General features: G+C 35.4%; 1 protein-coding gene across 5 annotated transcripts in view; it reads right to left on the bottom strand.

Moving 5' to 3' along the window:
* SCLT1 (sodium channel and clathrin linker 1) overlaps positions 1–20,443 on the bottom strand; it is a 226,360-nt gene that overhangs the window by 18,113 nt on the left and 187,804 nt on the right. For 2 of the 5 annotated variants that reach the window (XR_006596760.1, XR_002741781.2), the window contains one exon: positions 9,782–9,858. The exons of the other annotated variants lie outside the window; for them this stretch is intronic. The gene's annotated coding sequence lies outside the window, so the exon portion shown is untranslated. The remainder of the gene's footprint in view (positions 1–9,781; positions 9,859–20,443) is intronic. 5 annotated transcript variants of the gene reach the window in all.

Genomic DNA, 20,443 nt, shown 5'->3' with positions numbered 1-20,443 from the left:
CTAAAATTATCTTATTTGTTGGCTTACCTCTTGACTATTTGTCTCTTCTCATTAAAATGAAAGCTCTAAAAGAGGAACTATATTCACAAGGCTTAGATTAATGCCTTGAACATACAGGGTGATTTTTAGCCTAGGCAAATTTTAGGTAACCCCACAGAATCAGTTAACCAGTACATTCAATGGTAACATTTCTAATACACTGTATTTTGCCTTTTCAAAGTTTTCACTATATATTTGCTCTCACGAGAAAACAAATTAGATAATTCAGTGATTACATTTTCAAAGTAGCTACCAAATGGTATATTAAATTTGGGAGATTACTACTAGGGAAGTGAGTGTGAGATAGAGCTTTATGTACAAAAATCATTCACAGGAAGCTTATTTTAAGAAGTTATTTGAATAAGGAACTCAAAGTTACAAAGTATTATGTGAATTTTCTTCACAACATCTAATTTTAAGTCCTGAACTTAGGATAAGATAGAGGGAATATAAAGTTCATTCATTCAACAAATACTGAAATTAATGCCTGTCACATTCCATATATTATGCTAAGTGCTAGGGAGACAAGGAGGAACAAGATCCAGTTACTGCCATAGTGAAATTTATAAACTACTAAATACTGAAAAGCCCCTACTTCATAATATAGGTAGTAAATGCTATAAAAAGTGCTATGGAAATGTGTAGGGATGATTAGGGGATTAGAGCTGTCTCTCCAGAGGAAGTAGGCTTTTAAGCTGATGTATGAAAGAGAAACAGAAGTTAGATGGACAAAAGCAGAGTAAGGAAAGGAAGAGTGTTACAATCAAATCCATGTGTGAAGGCCAGGCAGTAAGAAAGGATAATAAATTCAGGGAACTGAAAGGAGTTCTGTGTGTGCAAGGCATAGAGTGTTACTAGGAGGTGGAAATGGGAGTAAGAGAGGAAAAGCTGGAAACACAGGAAATACAGATTGCAAAGGATCTTCTATGTCTTGACAGTAAGTTTAGACTTTATTATTAATACACTGGGGAGGCACTGAAGTACTTTAAGAAGAGATGTCACATGACTGGATTTGAATATCAGAAAATCTGCTATTACAGCAAGAAAAAGTAGATTAGGAGACATGACTGTGGTAAATTAAGGGTTATAGCAGTAATCCAGGTGAGCAATGTTGATAGCCTAAACTATTAGTCGGGAATGGACAGATTCAGGAGATATTTAGGAAGTAGAATTAGTAATAATTGATTCAGGGGTGTGAGGAGAAGTTCAGGATGACTTCTGGCGTTTTGTTTGAGCAAATGGGTAGATATTATCAGTCATGGAATGGGAAATACAGGATGAAATAAAAACTTGGGTTAGGAGTGAAATATATTTAAGTGTATTGAGTTTGAGGTACCTATGGACATGCTCAGCAGAGACTTGGAAATACAGATTATTTCAAAAAGGTCGGCACTAGAACCTGTTTTATAATAATTAACCCTTTTCTGTTTGTTTCTGTCATAGAAATGGATATCCTACCTAGCACATGTTGAAAGGAAGAATTTCTACTCAAAATGTGCTTTAGTTCTTAGTATCACTGGCATATATAATAACTGAAAAGTATGCTTATGAGGATAACAGCAACGTTTTCCCTACAATGCATGAGTTTCTTTGAAAACACCATAAATGCTTTAAATAAAAAAAAGAAGTATGGTTCCTTATGAAATAGGAGCTTGAAATTTAGGCCAATTTCTTAGGCATTATAATCAATTACTATAATTGCTCAGATCATTCTGTTATTATTGAGGCACAGTTTTAAGATAAGAATAAGCCATGTATATTTTAGTTGATACAGCACAGGGGAAATGTCCTCAATGCCTGAAATCCTTTAGTGATGACTAAAGATTAAATCACATAAGGCTCTAGTCTATATTATACGAGAGAATTAAAAACAAAAGGTGTACTATTCGTTTCAGGAAAATGATGGATCTGCCAGCTGCAGCAAGTGCTTTCTTTGAAACTCTCTTATGACAAATTAACATAGCATGTGCCAGATGTTTTTTTTTTCTGTTGAATTATACTATAATATGCTTCAGTTACTTTTAGTAATTACGCATTTTGTAATCTGCCAGTACCTGCAGCTGCCTCTCATTCTATTAAAAAAAAAAAAAAAGCAGTTATGGCAGCCAAACATTACAGATATATAGCCAAGAATAATGTTTTAAAGACTGATGAAAACTCCTTAGGCTTCAAACACTGTGTAATCTATATCTATATCTATATCTATATCTATATATTCACATATATTCATATATATGTATACACACATATGTGTATATATCAATAAAATTGTATAGAATGAATTTATTTACATTATGTAATATTTTCTAAAGAAAATATTTTTCTGATGAAAATATTATATACTGTATATTCATTCATTCATTCAATACAATTTTATTGACTGACTATAGGCCAGGCAAGATGTTAGCTCATGGTCTTGCAGAAGAAATGCATGTAAATGACAGTCATACTACAATTCAAGAAGTGTCATAAAGAAGAACAGTATGGGAACGCCTGGGTGATTCAGTTGGTTAAGTATCTGACTCTTGGTTTCGGCTCAGGTCATGATCTCACAGTTCGTGGGTTTGAGCCCCACATTGGGCTCTGTGCTGACAGTACAGAGCCTGCTTGAGATTCTCTCTCTCTTCCCCTCTCTCTCTGTTCCTCCCCTACTTGTGCTTGCTCTCTCTCTCTCTAAAATAAATAAATAAACTTGAAAAAAAAACAGTATGGGAGTACAGAAAAAGGAAAGACTTGATCTGCCAGGGGAATTAGAAATGTCCTACAGAAAAAATGACATTTGAGTTGGGTCTGGAAGGAAGAAAACTTTTTCAGGTCGGGAATTGGGAAAGGACATTCCTACAAAGAAATTGCATGTACAAGCTACCTCTAGAATCATCCTTGATTCTTATCTTTTTCTTCATATTTTATAACCAATCCATCAGCACCTTCTATTACCTCTTAAAAAAATAAAAACTCCCAATGAATTCACCTTTCTCTTTCTTCTTAGTCTAAGCCACCATTATCTCTCTTGCTTTTTAAGTAATCTCTGCACCCAGTGTGGGGCTCGAACTCACAACCCTGAGATCAAGAGTTGCATACTTTACCGACTGAACCAGCCAGGTGCCCTAAAGCCACCACTATCTCTTAACAAGAATCTTGCAATAGCCTTAAATTTTTTCTCTAGCTTTTTTAGTCATTTCCATTTTCTACCCAGTAGCCAGAGTAATCTTAAAAAAAATCTGGTCAGGTAACATTTTTCAAAACTGACCACTGACCTTCATTCACACTTAGAATTCTTTTTTTTTTCCTTAAAGATTTTTGAGAGAGAGGGAGCGAGCAAGTGCACGCTGGGGTGGGGCAGAAGCAGGGAGAAGAGACACAGAATCCGAAGCAGGCTCCAGGCTCTGAGTTGTCAGCACAGAGCCCGACATGAGGCTTGAACCCATGAACCGTGAGATCGTGACCTGAGCCGAAGTCAGATGCTCCATCAACTGAGCCACCCAGGTGCCTCACACACTTAAAACTCTTTAACCTGTAAGATCAGGTCCTTGTCTGCAGCAGAGACAGTGTTCACCAAACATTCCGCTTGTTCCATATACATTTCCTAGACTCTTATACAGTTAGATTCGGTCCCTATGACAGGTTTGGCCAATAAAAGTAAAAGGAAATGATGTGTGTATATCACTTCAGAGCTTAGTTAAGAGTTACTGTTCTTCCATTCTTCTCTTTCCCTGTTTCAGTGATCTCAGGAAACCATATGTTCAAGATGGTGGAATCTCTACCAGCAGAGCCTTCTTGTAAAACTGTCTCAGATGTGTAATGTGAGCAAGAAATAAACCTTTGTTAAGTCTCTGAGATGTCAGTTTGTTTGCTGTGGTGCCTGGCATTACTTAATATAATACATTTCCCACATCTGTCACTATTGCCTTTATTTTGCATACTATTTTGTTTACTTCAAACATACCAAGTATATTCCTGCCTTGGGGTCTTTGCGCTAACTGTTCTGTCTGCTTTGATGATCTTTCTGCTGATTTTCAATGACAGAATACTTTTTGTCATTAGATCTTAAGATTTATCTTCTCACAGGATCCTATTCTCAGGGATCCACCCATTCATTAGCACATTGACTTATTTTAATTGTCTATATATACTTTGATTATCTGATTATTTGATTTTAAGCATATACATATTTTTTTTCCTCAACAATTCCACCTTCCCATCAATAATCTGCTATCTTCAAAAACCCCAAAAGAAAACAGGGGGACCTTGGGCTTTGCTGTATCATCAGTACTTAAAGAACAATAAATTCAATAAATACATGATGAGTATGTGGAGTGCAGACTAGGAGTTGTAAAAAGGGCTGGCTGAGCATGCTTGTTTTATTGAGGTAGGAATTCAGTGTGGCTGGAACACAAGGAACGTGAAGGACAGAGGCAGACTGCTGATAATACGGTGGAGAAAAGACTATAAAAAACCTATAGGCAACAGTAAAAGAGAAGTCTTTAAGTAGGCAGGGCCAGAATCATATTTGCTTTTCAGGAAAATAATCTGACAGCAGTATGAAAGATGGGATAGAGCAGAATAAAACTGAAGACAGAGAAACCAGAGAGAAAGAGGCTGCCTTAACAGCTGTGATTTAAGATGTGAAGGATTGGACAGGTGGACAAATATGTTACCATATGTTTACATATATGCAAGTATTTCTTTAGGACAGATTCCTGTACTTGGAATTTCAAAAGGATATGTATAGTTTAATCTGTTAGATACTGCTACATTACTTTATAAAAAGGATTTGCCAGTTTACACTCCCACCAATACTGTATATCTATTCCTGTTTATTCATGTGTTTGCAGACACTGTGTAATAACTGTCATTTACATTTTTCTCTATTTGCTGGGTAAAATAAAATTATTGTTTAAATCTGCGTTTCTTCAGTGAATACTGTGGTTGAACCTGATTTGTTATGTTTAAAAGAGCTTTGTATTTCTGCTTTTGTGAGCTGCTAGTTCACATACTTTTCCATCTATTAGCTTCTTAATATTTTTCATAATTATGGAATTCTTGATGGATTTTGCCTACTAATCCATTATTTTATTTTTTGTCATTTGTCTTTTATCTTTGTTTAGTACCTTTCTTCATACAGAATTTTAATTTTTATGGTTAAATCAGTTAATCAATATTTTCCTTGTTTGCATTCTGGGTTTTGTGTTTTTATTACAAAGACTTTTCCATTCCAAGATACTAAAAATAATCTTATTTCTTCCAATACTTTCTTTTTTACTTAGCTTGTTAATCTACCTGGAATTTACCTTATATATGGAATATTCTAAGTGATTTAAAATTTTTCCAACAGCATCTTTTCACCGTTGATTTGAAATGGCATATTCTCATGAACAAAATTTCTAATTTTACATGGTTTCTATTTTTCTGTATTCTGTTCAAATTATCTATCCCTATGCCAATATTACCATACAGCTTTACATACTTTGATACCTCATAGGGAAAATCTCATTTTTTTTCCTATAGAAGTTTTTGATTTAATCTGTAAAACTAACAGGGTCCCATCCAAGTAAGATTACTACAGATACATGACAGTTACAAATGTTATACAATAATAATAACTATTACAATTATTTTCTCTTGGAAGCTCAAAATTCCATGTTATATATATTTCAAGATAAAAGAGTAATTAAGAAGGAATAATTATAGATGAATTAATGAAATTTTATAAATAAAAGGAAACTTCAAACTGAAAGAAACCACAGAGGAGTTCAGATTTTTAAAAAGCTTTTATACTAGGTTTTAAAAAAATCTTTCTTCATTGATTTATTTTTTAGAGAGATAGTGAGTGGGGGAGGGACAGAGAGAGAAGGAGACAGAGAATCCTAAGTAGGCTCTGCACTGTCATCACAGAGCCTGATATGGGGCATGAACCCACAAATTGTGAGACCATGACCTGAGCAGAAATCAAGACTTGGACACTTAACTGACTGAGCCATGCAGGCACCCCATACCAGCTTTTTGAGACTAAGATGAAAAACTTCCTTCTATGGGAAAATTATTTAATTATTTTGTGTTACATTTAATTATGACTATACTTACTTATGGGTAAGATCTTAAGAAATCATAGCTACCTGATAATCATATTTAATGGTCATCAGAAGGAACAAAGGTTGCCAAAGGCAGCACAGTTAGTCCAAAGAGGACTCTAACGTCCTAAAGGTTTTGTGGCTATGCTGATATTTGGTTTTTCTCTAATATTTTTGCAACTGTAGTAAATAGGTGGATACATAATAAGCAAGAAGACAGCCGATTTATAAGAATTTGTTATAAAGTAGAGAGGACAGATGCAAACAGCCAAGTATTTTTGATTTGATGAGTCCAGACTAGCACTAATTTTTAAGGGGCCTATTTTCAGAGAGAAAGCTTTGATGCTTAATGCACACTGGGAAGCAGGATGCTGGACCTAATGTGAAAGAGTTCATTTTGGATACCTAGTGCTAAACACTTCTTGTATGAATGGTAGAATGTATAAAGTCACAGCATGTACAGAGAAACTCTTATATAGGGAGAGTCAAATTCATCAAATGAGCTATCTGCTTTTTAAGTACTGCTCTGTAGTTTATTTTGGAATTTATAAAAGACCTAATAGGTTGAAGACTTAGATTGTATCACTCAATCATTCTGAAAACAAAACCATTTCTAAGGAGAGCAAATGAATCTTTTCCCAAAGATACAGAAATACTTTCTAGAAGTTAGCCTTGTACCCTAATGGTACAACATAGCATACATCAATTTGCTAAATGCCCAATATGGATGCTACTGCAAATATGTCCAGTAAAGATCATCACATTCGTAACATTTTTTTCCATTGGAATAAGCATAAATTTTAATTTTCTATTTCAAAAATTATAAATTTATTATGGTGTCCATATAATTCTCTGTTATAACCAATAGGTGAGATATATCAGTGAAAATATTTTAGTAGCTACATTTCTATTGCAGAAAAATTTTTGACTTGATTTCATATATATTCCTCAGTGTTATTTATATCCTTTAACAGGACAGATATAATTTATATATATAAATCTTGCCTAAAATTTAGTGCTTTCTAAAACTAGTAATGTTTTCATAAATTAAAAGTGGAATACATGAGCTTCTCATACACACCTCATGAATTATATCATGCTTACTTTGAATACAATAATGTCTTAGCATTTATAAAGGCTATTCCCTAAACCCACTGTTCACTGTTTGCTTCCTAAAGATTTTCCTACGTGCTAGGCATGGAGTGAACATCTTATATTTGTTACCATATAAATCCTTATAATAACATATGGGGTTTATAGATAAGTGGGAAGGACTGGGCCTGGGTGGGATTCAAATTCAGGTCTTACGTACTTTGACTTAGTGCTCTTATCTCTAATGCTGTGCTGCCTCCTTATGTGCTAAAAAAAAAAATACTGTTTTTCAACATTATTAAATATAAAATCTTTTCATGAAAGGAAATAATCAATGCAAAATCTCATGAAAATGTTTCTATGTTGAAAGTTAACATTTTAGTTTTGACATGTCTGAGCATATAAGTACAATTTTAGTGACATAGTGAGAGACATGGATAAAGTTTTTCTTAGTATATCCCAATGTAATTTCCATTTCCAACTGTTGTTTAAACAGTTGACACAGGAATATCAAGCAAAAGTTAACTATATCCTATAAAAGTCCAATTTTCCTATGCAAAATGATAAATGTATACAATGAAACCTTGTTAGAATATAATGCTTTCTCACATTTTTATAAGTCTTAAACATTTATTTATTTTTGAAGGAGAGACAGAGCATGAGCGGATGAGGGGCAGAGAGAGAGGGAGACACAGAATCAGAAGCAGGCTCCAGGCTCTGAGCTGTTAGCACAGAGCCCGATGTGGGGCTTGAACTCACGAGCTGTGAGATCATGACCTGAGCCGAAGTCAGACGCTTAACTGAGTGAGCCACCCAGGTGCCCCCACATTTTTATAATTTTATAGAAATTATCATATAACCTAGAAATATTTAACTTAAGCATAATTATTCCTTTTTAAAAAGATATCTAAAGAAGTATGACTAATCTAAAAATTCAAAGCATGTAAAAAATGTAACCTATTTATTTTTGATTTACTTTTTTTAATGTTTTATTTTATTTTTGAGAGAGAGAGACAGAGCATGATCAGGGGAGGGGCAAAGAGAGAGGGAGACACAGAATCCAAAAGAAGCTCCAGGTTCTGAGCTGTCAGCACACAACCCGATGTGCAACTTGAACCCACGAATGTGAGATCATGACCTGAGCTGAAGTCGGACACTCAATCAACTGGGCCACCCAGGTGCCCCAATAACGATTATTTCTAAGTAATCTTTCTCAATCTATTCAACCTACCCAGAATGCCAAAGACCATGGGGCTTTTAACATTTATTAAAAATAAGTGATGAATCACTAAATTCTACTCCTGAAATTATAACACTGTATGTTAAAACTCGGATTTAAATAAAATTAAACAATTAAAAAACCACAAAGTTTTACATTAAAAAAAATAAAAAATAAAATTTATTAAAAACAGTGCTCTAATCATGGGACAAAGACCAGATTGTCACAAAAGCAGGAGAGGTGATGGCTGAAAAAAATCTGTTTTTTGTTTGTTTTTTTGTTCCTGTCTTTAATAAGAACTTCCAAAGAAGGGTTCTTTCCATATGTATTTATGTTAAGTGTATTAAAAACTGCTACACTGAACTAGGATGGCAGAAGGAAAAGTAGTGACAATAATCAATATCCATTTGAACTTGAAAGGATAAGATCATGATAAAAATTGAAAAGGATGTTGAAAATATCTCAAGGACAGTCAAGGACTGGCAATTCAGGGATACTAAGGCAATTAAAAAACTAAAAATCTGAGTATAAAATATTTCTAATCTAATAATAATATACATTTGCTTGATGTTTTATAGTTTGACACCGTGATATTTCTACTATTTCCGAAATAACATTAGCAAACTAATATAGCTTTTATGCTTATCAATGATAAAATTGCGGCTTGGAAAAATTGGTTTATGCATAATCACACATTTGTGGGGCAGAACTTGGATGTGAATTTAGCGTGTTAGCTTTTTATATACTGCAACTGACTCCTACATTAAGATCTTAAGTCCGTCACTCATGTTTAGGAGAAAATTTTTGAGGTCTCTAAAAACTAGTATTTCATTAGTTCATTGTTTAAGGTCACTGATAAATATATGGGTCTAAGCTTATATTTTTCAATATCTAAAAGGCTGTCAAATTAAGAGTTATGTATAAAAGATGGAGATCACTCAGGGAAACCATACACAGTCCTCTTAAGATTCTATGTAAACTGGAAATAAAATGAACACAATGCCTTCAGTTATGTGCTGAATGGATGATTTGGAAAGTTCACATTAATTCTGAAACATTACTTAAGAAGCTTTGAGAACAATTTAAGTTCTTAATAATGACATACAAACTGAGTTTGATATAAATTCAAATTGATAGAAATGGTAAAAGAAATAAAAAATTAATTGACTAAAACTAGAGATCAAATTGCTAAAAACCTGGTAGCTGAGTAAACTTCCATTAGTATAGATATTTATAGTCCGACTCCCCAACTAGAATGTAGTGTCTCCAATGGCAGGGCAATATTTGGCCACTGATTAAAACTGATGTTATAAGCTATTTTTAAAAATATTACATAATATAAGAAAAACAATAATCTTACCCATTTTTGGTGTCAAGTGATGGTATTATTCTCTTGATTTTGAAGGAAATAATTCTATTTCCTTTCTTTCCTTTTATCTAAGAGGTAAAAAAAAAATCACTAAATTATTAGAAATTTGGTAGCCTTAACTTACTTAGGGTTTGGAAGGTTGTTTACCAAAACCTAGTTTTTAAGCCTGGACAGGGAAGAGGGTAAGCTTTGAAACTGAAAAGAATCCTAGTTATATTTACTGAATTCAAGGTACAACTGGAGTCAAGACACAAACTGTTTGACTAAGCTAACGTAATTTCTTGATTACCTAATGTAGTCTGCTGAGCATATCTGACCATGGTGCACCAGCACTGGTGAAAAGTCTAAAAAATTTACAAACAAAGATTTTATTTAAGTAGGAATATTCCTTAGAAGACTGGTTGTTTAGTTTTAAATCGCTTATTCCATGAATTATTTCTATTTGTTTCTCTCTTAAGGGCAGTTAACCACTTCATGTTGCTATATTAGGTATTCTTTTTTTTTATGGAAAGTTCTTTTCAAAAAAGACTGTTTTTAGTTGAAAATTCAACAAAGAGGCAGTATAGCATAGTGGCGATGAAATCTATGGGACAAATGAAGAATTTGACCTTATATTGGAGCAGGGGTAGTTTATGTCATTACAGCAGGGTGTATGGGAAAAGATGCACAGAGAAATATAAATGCAGTAGAAGTTCTCTTCTGATTGCTTCTTTTTTCTCAGTGAAATAGGAATTGAGGTTACCAAATGAAAGTGGTTATGGGGAGGAGGTATAAAAGATTTGAAGAAGGATATGAGGGTATGAAATAGTCACCAAAAAGAGTGGAATATATAGAGGTTGCCTGGTAGCTTAAAGACCCCTTTTGCGATGATGAATTAATATATATATATATATATATATATATATATATATATATATATATATATATTTAATGTTTCTTTATTCTTAAGACAGAGCATGAGCAGGGGAGGGGCAGAGAGAGAGGGAGACACAGAATCTGAAACAGGCTCCAGGCTCTGAGCTGTTAGCACAGAGCCCGACACGGGGCTCCAATTCACAAGCTGGGAGATCAAGACCTGAGCCGAAGTCGGACGCTTAACCGACTGAGCCACTCAGGCTCCCATAATTAATTAATATCTTTAATGTTTATTTATTTATTTATTTATTTTGAGAAAGTGAGAGAGAGAGAGAGAGAGAGAGAGAACGAGCGAGCAAGCGAGCACAGGCTGGGGAGGTGCAGAGAGAGAGTGGGAGAGAGAGAATCCTAAGCAGGTTCTGCACTGTCAATGCAGAGCCTGATGTGGGGCTAGAACCCACGAATGGTGAGATCACGACCTGAGCCAATATCAAGAATTGGACGCTTAACTGACTGGGCCACCCAGGTGCCTGATGATGAATTTAGAGTGAGATCACCAGCATGGCTGTGTGTTTTCCTCCAGCCACCTTAAGTTGAATGGGTGAAGGTACAGAAAGGACAACGGACTGGGGATAACCAGGGCTTGTCTGGCAAAAGGAAGAAGAGAAAGCATCAGCAGAGTTCAAAATGATTATCCCTGCTGACTCTTTCTAAACTACATGGCAACTGATGGATGGGAGAAGATATCTCCAAATGACACATCAGATAAAGGATTAGTATCCAAAATGTATAAATAAGTTATCAAAATAAACACCCCCAAACCAAATAATCCAGTGAAGAAATGGGCAAAAGACATGAACAGACACATTTCCAAAGAAGACATCCAGACAGCTAACAGACACATGAAAAGATGCTGAGCATCACTCATCATCAGGGAAATACAAATCAAAACCACAATGAGATACCACCTCACACCTATGAGAATGGCTAAAGTTAACAACTCAGGCAACAACATATGTTAGCGAGAATGTGGAGAAAGGAAAACACTTTTGTACTGCTGGTGGGAATGCAAACTGGTGCAGCCACTGTGGAGAACAGTATGGAGGTTCCCAAAAAATTAAAAATAGAACTACCCTGGGGCGCCTGGGTGGCGCAGTCGGTTAAGCGTCCGACTTCAGCCAGGTCACGATCTCGCGGTCCGTGAGTTCGAGCCCCGCGTCAGGCTCTGGGCTGATGGCTCGGAGCCTGGAGCCTGTTTCCGATTCTGTGTCTCCCTCTCTCTCTGCCCCTCCCCCGTTCATGCTCTGTCTCTCTCTGTCCCAAAAATAAATAAACGTTGAAAAAAAAAATAGAACTACCTTATGATCCAGCAATTGCACTACTAGGTATTTATCCAAAGGATACAAAATGCTGATTGGAAGGGGCACATGCACCTCAATGTTTATAGCAGCACTATCAACAATAGCCAAATTATGGAAAGAGCCCAAATGTTCATTGACTAATGAATGGATAAAGAAGAGGTGGTATATATATATATACAATAGAGTATTACTTGGTGATCAAAATGAATGAATGAAATCTTGCCATTTGCAACAATGTAGATGGAACTAGAGTGTATTATGCTAAGCGAAATAAATCAGAAAAGATAGATATCATATGATTTCACTCATATGTGCAATTTAAGAAACAAAACAGATGAACATAGGGGGAGGGAAGGAAAAATAAGAAGAAAACAAAAAAGAAAGGGAGGCCAACCATAAAAGACCCTTAAATACAGAGAACAAATTGAGGGTTGCTGGAGCAGGGCTGGGTGGGGGGATGGGCTAAATGTGGATGGGCATTAAGGAGGCACTTGTTGGGATGAGCATTGGGTGTTAGGTGTTAAGTGATGAATCGCTAAATTCTATTCCCGAAATCATTATTGCACTATATGTTAATTAACTTGGATTTAAATAAGATTAAAAAAAATAAAAAATAACTTAAGAAAAACTATATTCCCTTCTAAAAATATATATACTACCTATTCCCTTTTTCTGCTTTACATTTCTCTTCAGCCCTTATCATTCTCTACCACACTGTATACTTAATTTCTCTTGTTTACTATCTTTATTAGAATGAAAACTCCAGGAAGGCAAGGATTTTTTGTCTGTCTAGTTCACTGCTATTGTCTTTTAAAAGCACATCTTCTTGCTGGATAACGGCAAAGCAGTTTCACCCCCTCACTCTCCACCAATGCCCTGTAGTTTCACAGAGAGAACTGACTGGCTGGCTTATTAGCTAGGAGCTATTTTTAAAGGACTAGGTGCTTTGGATATAACTTTTATTTTTAAAACTGGTAATATTAACTTATTCTTATTAAAAAAAAGGAACCTTAAGGTGATGGAGGTTTCTCTAAAATTTTCTTAAGTAGAAGAGAGTAATATAAAGTGGAAAGTGATAGAAATGATATTGGAATACTGTAAGGGCCCGATGAGAAAATCTCTGTAGCCACCTTCTTCCTAACTGGTTAGGAAGGGGTGGGAGAATAAAATGAATTAACATTTATAAGAGGCATCTCTGGCATAGTGTGGAAAATGGATTAGAGGGAAGACAAGTTTAGGGTTCCAGAAATCAATCGGAAAGCGGTTGCAGTAATCCAGGTAAGGAGATGAGGGTGGCCTGAACTAAGGAGTGAGATAAAGGCAAATATCTTTGAAAAACATTAAGGAGGGAAGATCAGCCAGACTCAGTAATTGTGAAGGTACAGGAAAGGAGATAGAAGGAGAGGGGTCAGGGCAATTTGCTCTTCTGGTCATTCTATGGACCACATCAATGTTGTTTTCAAGATTCTGATGATTGGAAACCACTGGACTACTTCCCATAGTATTTGAATTTTAGCTAAAAACATGACAAAAGCATATGAAAAACAAATAGTTTCCAGTATTCAAAAGATTAACTTATAGTGGTATGATGACAGGCAGCAGGATTGAGATTTTTTTGACACACTGGACTCATTCCATGAAACTTTTTTTTTTTGAGAGAGAGAGAGAGAGAGAGAGAGAGAGAGAGAGAGAGAGAGAGAGAGGAAGATGTGTACAAATAGGGGAGGGGCAGAGGAAGAGAAAGACAGTCCCAAGCAGGCTCTGTGCCCATCTTGGAGCCCAAAGTGAGGCTTGTTCTCATGACCATGACATCATGACCTGAGCTGAAATCAAGAGTTGGACACTTAACTAACTGAGCCACTTATATGCCCTCAGGAAACTCCTTTAAATCAGTCATATATGGAGCTACCTATTCTGCTTGCTCATAAAGCTGGCATTGCATCTCAGATTTCAGGTGGAAGGGATTCTTCTTTGGTCTTATACTACTGGCTGGCAAAAACTCCTTTAAAAAAAAATCACACTTCAGTAATTCAACTAAATCACCTATAAATGTTGTACATAATACTTAACAAATGCCCAGCACTATGCTATGGACTTTATGTTTACATAAATATTTATGCTTATATATGCATATTCATTCAATAAATATTATGTGCCAATAACTACTGATGTGTTGGTGCCTATGGATACACATGCTTACTTCACAGAGGTTTGTAATATATGACCAATGTGTACTTGAAATTTTAGAACAGGAGTTCAAACATGAGTTCAAACAATTGGATAAATAATCCTAGCCACATTATTTTGTGTGATATTTTATCCTCTGAAAGTATGATCTTGATTATGAGCAGTACTAATTTTAACTTATTTCTCTCAATCCTGGTGCCTTCATCTTGGACTATGTATTCCTTTATCATCGACAGTTTTCATAATAATTATTAGAATGAATACCATTTAAAAAACTTTATGAGATAAGAAAAAACTTCACTATAGGCTGTGGTATAATTATGGCAATTTATGTTTCTTAGTTTCTTGAATAGTGGCGGCACATTATACTTTATCATGTTTCACAAAGTTTAATTGCATTTCAAAAACTAAAATTCTGCATAAAGGATCAAAATTGAAAGGGGAATTTGTCCTAGAAAAGAAAAAATAATTGAAAAAAGATCAACTAGCTTTCATTCATTCACTCAATAAATATGTTTTGAGTATCTTCTAGGGCTGGACACTCTTTTAGGGTCTAGGGATATAGTGGGGAACACAAGAGACAACTTACTTTATGCAGGGAGAGAGTAAAGATAAAAAGTATATTTTCTCCCTTCATGAGGGAGAAAGAAGATAAAAAGTATAAAGAAATAAATATAAAATGCAATTACTTTAAAAATTTTTTTAAATAATTTTTTAAAATTTATTTATTTATTTTGAGATAGCATGAGCAGGAGAGGGGCAGAGAGATAGGGGGAGAGAGAGAATCCCAAGCAGGCTCCATGCTGTCAGCACAGAGCCTGATGCAGGGCTTGAACTCACAAACCGTGAGATCATGACCTGACCTGAAATCAAGAGTCGATGCTTAACTGACTGAGCCACCCAGGTGCCCCTTTAGATTTTTTTTTAATGTTTGTTTGTATTTGAGAGAGACAGACAGAGTGCAAGCAGAGGAGGGGCAGAGAGTGAGAGAGGCAGAATCTGAAGCAGGCTTCAGGCTCTGAGCTGTCAGCACAGAGCCCAAAGTGGGGCTTGAACTCACAAGCCACGAGATCATAACCTGAGCCACAGTTGGATGCTTAACCAACTGAGCCACCCAGATGCCCCAAAATGCAGTAACTCTTAATGATGAACACTAAAAGGAGAAACAAAAAATGGGTAATGGGATATAGTAACTTCTTAAGAGCAGGGCCTGGTCTTACTCATCGCTGTGTTTCAATAGCAGCTAGCAGAATGCTTAGAAAAGAGTGGTCACTCACATGTTTTTTTTATATAAATTAAAGTGAGTTTTTAGGTATCTGCTTTTGTTTCTGAAAGTATCTGTATAAATCTGCAAACTGAAGTATTAGATACTTTAAACTGGAATTCTGAACTTAATTCTGAAACTTAATAAAGTGTAGAGACAGCCAAGATGTAAATAATCTTGCTGAACACTTTTAAAGGTGTCCTAAAACCCTGAATCTGAGCAAATTTGGATATTTTCAGGTAGGTTTACCAATAAAAAAAGCAACTATATAAAATATTAATGTGCTTATATTCTTGCAGAGTTTATATCATTTTAATAATCTACATGTAATTTTTAATACAAAGATAATAGTAAACCAAATTGATTTATTCATTACTTTTTTTCTGAGAACTATGGGAAAAATCAAGTGTAATGAAACCCACAAAGAAGTGGCACTGCCTTTCTCTTAAGCCTGATGCAAAATATCTGTCAAGTGACAAAAGCTTTTTGGGTAGATTTATAGTGTCTAATTATCAAAGCATACTGACTGAAGAAAAAGCTATTATGTTAGAAAATGCAATGTTAAATCTTTATAGGACATCCTCCGCATGGGAAGTCTCTCACTAAGCAAGAAGTATAGTTACAAATTATGCTACATTTTTCAAGATGTTTTTAAGATCTCAGCTAACATGACAGGTACTTTTTATCTTTCAACACCGTGATATAAATAAATTCAAAGTTAGGCACTTCTGTCCTATTAAAATCTGTCCTTATATCCTAGGCTTATGACTCTATACTATTAGTTGCTTCAAGGTATAATATAGTTGTTTTTAAATGTTGTCTTGACTCAATTTTGAGGCCCTAGCAAGAGGTCTGTTTTGTTTTTTTTTTTTTTTTTTTTTTTCCTTGTACAGCCGATTAAATGCACACTCCCAACCACTTTGGTTATGTGGCTCTCATACTCTGGACCACTGTACATCTGCCTTAACTGCCCCAGGGCGAGGTATCAGGCAACCAGAGCCCACTGAAATCATTCAAATTATCCAATCCTAACCCTACTTACCCTGCCTTATTCCTTCCACCGGAAAATACAATAAAGGGACTTGCCCACTGTTACCCCTACTTCCTCTGCCTTGTGACCCTTCAGTGGCCCTCTGTGGTGTGCTGTGTTTGCCCCAGGAAACTGTGATTATAAGAAATTATAAAATTCTTTCCTTTGTCTCTTAATCTGCATCTGCCCTTGCTATATCTCACTCAAAGTAATTTGGTTACAACACAGAGGCACACAATGTATTTCTTTTAGTTAAGACATAATACTAATATCAATTGCTAATTTTTATTAAAGAAGTAATATGTTTCTATAAGTGCAACACTGGTTCTAAAGACCCTGAGGCTAATTCCCTGTAATAGTTTGAATTGATTTATTTTGTAGCTACAGTCCATTTCAACTTCCAGGATGCTGTAATCGACCAGACACACATGTAAACTCTGTACAAGACAAAAGTTATCCAAAGATTTTCACCAAGACATATCAATCACTGTGCTAAATGAGGTGGCTATTTTTAAAGAGATATATATGCTTAGATCCAGTAAAAGCACACCAGGGCATTCAGATTAATCAACCCATGAAAAACTCTACAACACTTTAAAAGCATTATAGAGATGAAAATATAGCAAAAAGTCCCAAGATAGTTACTGAATGGAAGTTTGTAATGAGAAAAAGAAGCAGAATACTGGAACACCAATGCTTCCTATGCCCCAGAAGGCATTTACAATAGCCCACATTTAGGATCTCGTTCTTTCATGAGGGGGTGTGGTAGAGAAACCTTTTCCAATACTGATACTCTTTCAGGATAAAGGTGAAACATATCTTAATCCATGTCCTTCCTTGTAAAGTCATAGAACTATAGAGAAGCTACTTTGGTCATAAGCAAAACAGGAGAAGAAAAGAAAAAAGAAATATTCCTGTGAAGTTGTGGCCACAGACCAGCTATCTTACAGATTTACCTCAAAGAACAAATACCTAGGGTAGTCCAGAAAGCCTAACTGTATGGTCAAGTGCTCAAAACCAGAAGTGCTCTAAGGCACCCAGAAGCAGCAAAGGCAAAGCCTGTCTAGGTAATCCCCATAACAAAAATTTTCCAGTGCAATTACTAACAAGCAGATAGAGCAACCATACAACATGAATAGAACCAGCAGAAACAAACCTGTCTCATATTGAATTTATCAGATGTGGTCTTTCAAATAATGTTTACTATTTTAAAAGAAAAGCATGGCAAACTTGGAAATGTCAGCAAGAAAAAGGAGGCTTTAAGAATGTAAAATGGCAGATATGACCAAGTTAAATAGAACTTCTAGTAACAAAAAACCCTTAAGATAAAAACTCAGTGGACATATACAGAAGGTTGAACATAAAGAGAACATAAAATATTAGACTTGAAGAAACTGTCTGAATATAGCACAGTGAAAGAAAAAGATGGAAATAGAGACACAGTAATGTAGTATGGGAGAGAGAGAACTGAACAGAGGCAATATTTGTTTTGTTTTTAAAACCAACCTTATTGAAATGTAATTATGGAAAATAAATGTAGTCATTTTGAGTGTAGGGTTTGGTAAGGTCTGACAAATGCATATAGTCACATAACTACAATCACAGTTAATACACAGAATATGTCCATCACCCCAAAATATTCCCTCATGACCCCATGTAGTCATTGTCCCATCTCTAACCCCAGCCCTACGCATCCACTAAACTGTTCTCGTTACAGATTAAAATTATCGTTCTCAGAATTTCATATAAATGTGATCATACAGTGTGCACTCTTCTTTGGCTTTTGTTTCAGCTCACTTTTGACAATCATCCATGTTGTTGCATTTATCAGTAGTTTGTCCCTTTTTATCGCTGAGTATTTATCCACACACCTCTTGATGAACATTTGGGTTTTTTTTTTTCCCATTTTTGGTTATCATAAATAAAGCATCTACAAAGACTTGTGCACAAGTTTTTTTGTGTGTGAATCTGTTTTCATTTCTCTTGGTTAAATATTTATGAGTCCAACTGCATGATAACATAGTAAGTACATATTTAACTTTGTAGTAAACTGCCAAACTGTTATTATCGTTATTGACCAGTAAGATTTTTTTAAAATACTCCGGGGGCACCTGGGTGGCTCAGTCGGTTAAGCATCCAATTTCAGCTCAGGTTATGATCTCACGGTCTGTGAGTTGGAGCCCCGTGTTGGGCTCTGTGCTGACAGCTCGGAGCCTGGAGCCTGCTTCAGATTCTGTGTCTCCCTCTCTCTCCCTGCCCCTCCCCCATTCGTGCTCTCTCTTTGTCTCAAAAATAAATAAAAATAAACATTAAAAAAAATAAAGTACTCTGAGTACAAGTTCTTTGTCAGTTATACTATTTGCAAATCTTTTCTCACAGTCTTATTTTGATTTTCTTAAATGGTGATTTTTGAATAGAAGTTAATACAATGTAGTCCAATTTATCAATTTTTTAAATGATTTGTTCTTCTTGTGTCCTATATAAGAAATTTTTGCTTACTACAGATTTTTTTCATGTTTCTTTTAGAATTTTTGTTGTTTTCCTTTTATGTAAGACTATGATTCATTTGAAGTTACTTTTGTATATTGTGTAATGTAATGGTGTGGCAGGTAGCCTCTAAAATGGCTCCCAATTTCTGTACCTTCTGGTATTCAGACCCCCACATTCAAAGGGGGTGCTATACACAATAACCTGATTCTAATTAATGGAAAAAGGTAAAAGTGATGAGATGCCACTGAAAGATTAGATTAAAAAAGACAACTTTTGCTTTCCCTTCTCTTCTTTCTTCCTTTCTTTGCCTCTTTCTTTCTCAGCTCTCACTCTGAGGGAAGCAAGCAGTCACGTTGTGAGTACACATACAAAGAGGCTCACGAGGCAAGGAACTGATGTCTCCTGCCAACAACAATTAATACTCGAGGACTGCCATGGCTTTAAAGTGAACTTGGGAGTGAATCCTCCCCTTTGGAGCCTTGAGATGCCTGAAGTTTCATCACAGATCCTGAGTCAGAGGCATTCTGATTCAGATAAGCCTGGACTCCTGACCCAAAAAAACTGTGGAATAATAAATGTTGTTCTAAGCCACTAAGTTTTGAAGTAATTTGTTATAACAAATTACTAATACAAATTAGTAATAGATAACTAATACAAAGGTTTTTTTTAATCAAATATGGAAAACTTTTGACTATTATTTCTTAAAATACCCCTAACTGTCACCCCTACACTTTACCCTGCTTGATATTGTCCTTCTGGTCACTGAGGCTGTCTTTGTTTTTGTCTTTTTTTCTCATTATGCTTCATTTTTGGGTAATTTTCTTTTCTGTCTTCAAGTTCTCTGATCTTTTTTCCTGCGGTGTATAATTTTTTGTTAATCCCATCCAGTAAATAAAGCAATTTCCAATTTTATAATTAGCATGCCCAAATTTTCATATGGTTCCTTTCTCATCATCTTCATGTATTTCTTTAAATCACTGGGCACATTTTTAACCACTAGTTCAAAGTTTAATTATGCCAAACCTCTGTCATTTCTGAGTGTGTTTCTATGCACTGCTTCTTTTTTTCTTGGTTATGGGTACTATTTTTTGCTTACCTGGTAATAAAAGTGTTGGATTTTTTCTGGCAGGCAATTAAATTACTTGAGAACATGCTAGATTATTTTGAGGCTTGGTTTTAAGTCTTGTCAAGGCAAATTTAGAATACCTTTTGTTCTAGGCTGGCTTAATTCTATTAATAAGGTAAAGTCATTCTGGAATCTTTACTGAAGGATTCTCCCCTCTGGCTGGGCAGAACTCTAATATCTCCTAGCCCTATGTGAGCTATTGATGTTTTTCAGCTTATAGCTCCTTAGTCATTGTTTGCCTAGCTTCTTTGAGTTTCATTCTATGTATGAGTAAGAAACACAAAGGGACTACTATGCAGATTTCTAAAGCTCTTTCTCTGTGTAGCTCTATCTTCTCTGG

The sequence above is a fragment of the Felis catus genome, chromosome B1 (genome assembly GCF_018350175.1).
Source record: "Felis catus isolate Fca126 chromosome B1, F.catus_Fca126_mat1.0, whole genome shotgun sequence".
NCBI classification, from domain to species: Eukaryota; Metazoa; Chordata; class Mammalia; order Carnivora; family Felidae; genus Felis; species Felis catus.
This window is presented reverse-complemented; position numbering and strand designations above follow the sequence as displayed.